The 3,106-nt window shown below is 40.5% G+C and overlaps 1 non-coding gene across 1 annotated transcript; it reads left to right on the top strand.

Annotated features, from left to right (window-relative positions):
• The first annotated feature begins 1,941 nt into the window (after positions 1-1,941).
• Positions 1,942-2,014, top strand: Trnar-acg (transfer RNA arginine (anticodon ACG)). The gene has a single exon. It is a non-coding gene; the product is annotated as a tRNA-Arg (tRNA).
• The last annotated feature ends 1,092 nt before the right edge of the window (positions 2,015-3,106 follow it).

Raw genomic sequence — 3,106 nt, 5'->3', positions numbered from 1 at the left:
CTCATATTCCTATAAATAGTTATTTGAAAAAAAGTATGTATGAGCAAAGATGGCCAATTATTCCCAGCGAAACGTGTCTTGTAAAAGCTCTCTATCTCTGAAATTGTCATACACTTCATATCGCAGATTACTCAACCGACCAAACCTTATCAGCAATTCGGCTTTTTCTCCCCTCCCGGTACGTATTTTTTCTTACTATTGACTTATCAATTACGACATCGGGGGTAAAATTAGCATGAAACTGTCAAGCCAAGTCGTAGCCTGCTAAGCCACGAACATGATTCACACTTCCGAGTGACGTTTGCACTGATCAATAATAATAATATCTTATCCTTTATTCTAAACAATACCGAAAACAGTGCCTTTGTACCGGGAAAAGCATAAGGCGACAGTAATTAGTCATGTTTCTCTCGATGCCTTGCAGCTGCAGTTAGACTGAATGAATGGAAATTTAACAAGTCGGAAGAAATTAAGTCATGTCGGTTGTTGCGGGTGTGTGTGTGTGGGTGCGTGTGTGCGAGTATTTGTTTGCATTTGCAGCACTCACAACCTTACCTATGCTTGTGCCTGTATTGTGCAGTAGTTTTCCGCTCCTGTTGCACCGGTGTGTCGCAGTCAGTCGGTTTGCCATAAATAAACAACAAAGAAAGTCTCCATTGAGCGAGAAAACATTCCAGCATAAGCATTTTCCCATGTTCGCCTCACACTTTCGACCAACTTCTTGTGAATATGTGCACCGACCTACAAGCTTAGCTAAAACATCGAGAATGGGTGAATGGATGGGACTAATAGATTGTAGTTTTTTTTTTGTGTTTTTGTTGTTGTTGGTTCGACCCTGATGCAATCATGCATCGGAAGAAAAAGGCAGTGATTCTGTTTCGATTTTCAGAAGCGGCCCTCTCTCTCTCGCTCTCTTTCCTTCTTAGCCCCGTAATCAGTCCAATCATCATCATCATCAGTTGCAGAAGGGTCCAACAACTATGAATTCTGGCTGCTGTTGAACTACGCTCAATTGCTTCGACCTATTAGGCAACATCGCGACTCGTGTCAAGCCGTTAGTCGTGAGCCGCGCACCGTGTCGAGATTCCACACCAACACACCACCGACCGAAACCGAATGCGAACTAAACGAGACCATCGGCACTCGCCATTCATGTCTATCGCAGCAATTTGTTGGTTCTACATCGGAAAGAATGTACCGATTACGAGTCGACGTTGGTACGATTGGGTTGTGCTTCATTCCAGGGATTCATTATTGGGCGATTCCAAATTCCAAACAAAATATAGAGTGAATGCGTGATCAGTTTCAAATTTGTAAAAGATACACTAGAGCAACAACAAAAAAACTATGGATAACCGAAAACCCCGAAATCCCAGCAAAACACTCGGCTGCGGGCGGCATGATAGCAGCAAAATGTGAAACCGACCATAAAACGAAATGTGTTTAGCAACATTTCAAAAATAATTTCACACACTTGCTGGCAGCGAGTTTGGCGCAGGCGAGAGAGCGGAGTGCTGAGTGCTGACTGAAAACATTATCCCGCGTTGTAAGAAGAGTAGCACACAACCACCACGGGGAACGGTGAGTGAGAACCCTGGCGATTCCGTCCATGGACTGGCTTATGGTTGTTGCGGGTAGTAGAGGAGGGTGGCTCGGTTGGTTGGTTGATTAATAAAAATGCTCTTTACTGTTTGGGTAAACGCTCGAACGAACGAAAGAGGAACAAACGGACAAAGGTTCCCCTACTGGAACAGTAAATTAATGGCAAAAGTGGAAGGCGTCTTCAGATGATATTTCCTCAGTATGAAACAAATTATTCCCATTCTGCCTGTATCGTTTCTTCTGGCAGGCAGGTAGCGTGTCACCTCCGGTTTCAGGCGGAAAAAAAGGATATCACGAAGGTTGATTCATAAGCGGCACTAAGGGTTCACCAAGCATCGAGGTCCTGTGGCGCAATGGATAACGCGTCTGACTACGGATCAGAAGATTCCAGGTTCGACTCCTGGCAGGATCGTGTGATTTCTTTTTGCTACTTCTCACTTCATTGGTAAGGTATTTTAAAGCTCGAAAATGTTTACACTTCTAAAACACTCTCTTGAACATCTTCGAGCCCGGTCATAAACCACGTAGACCAAAATCTGGTCCCCCCATCCCAACACGATGACACTACATGCAATTCAGCATACGCAACAGTAGGCTTTTGTATTGAAAATTTGTGAAAAACGATAGTTTTAGTAAAATACTTTTCTATTATGTTGAGAATTGAGCAAAGGTTATACAATTTTCGCGCCAACACGAACAAATGTTGGCAGCACCCTCTCACACTATAATGAAGGCTTTATCACAGAGACATGTAGACTTTATCAGAAAAAGCCTTGCTCACTTCCTTTTTTTTTAAATTGATCTACACGCTTTTTGAACATGACTCATGGTTTAAGTTGCGATTACTCATATCCATAAACTGGAACAATATGTCAAAATTTGAGTATGGATTTGAGTAAAATAAACTCGTTGCCATGAGTTCTCTCGCATTTATTCTTACATTAGAGTAAGCGTTGAGTTTTTAAACATTTGAGTGAAAAAAATACTTCTTGCAGTTCAGTGCGTTTTCATTCTCGGAATATTCTTATCGAAATAAACAATGCAATAATACGTCGTTTTCCATTGCCGTCTCTAAATCCGGTTTTGAAAACATGAATCAACGTCAATAATTGATGTTTTGTGGTTTCAATTATGCTTGGTGAAAAGCGCAACATAAGGATATCAAAATAATTTAATTCTTACTCCAAACCGATCAAAAGGAAACGGTTTTGAATCACTATTTTGCGCATTCAAAAGCAAGAAGAATAACTTTGTATATGAAAATTAACGAAGAAAAATTTCTTTATTTTGAGAGCAAGGAACTCAAATTTTGAGTTGAACTTACTCAAATTTTGAACAAAATAATTTTTTCTTATTTTGAGTAAAATTTACTCAAGTTTTGACAATTTCGTTTCTTAACGCAAAAATGAGTAGATAGGTGGCAACTCAAGCTTAGAGTACGTGCACTTTTAATGAATTTGAGTGATGTGTCACTCAATTTTGAGTTATGTTCAATGAGAGTGTA

The sequence above is a fragment of the Malaya genurostris genome, chromosome 2 (genome assembly GCF_030247185.1).
Source record: "Malaya genurostris strain Urasoe2022 chromosome 2, Malgen_1.1, whole genome shotgun sequence".
In the NCBI taxonomy this organism is placed as follows: domain Eukaryota; kingdom Metazoa; phylum Arthropoda; class Insecta; order Diptera; family Culicidae; genus Malaya; species Malaya genurostris.
This window is presented reverse-complemented; position numbering and strand designations above follow the sequence as displayed.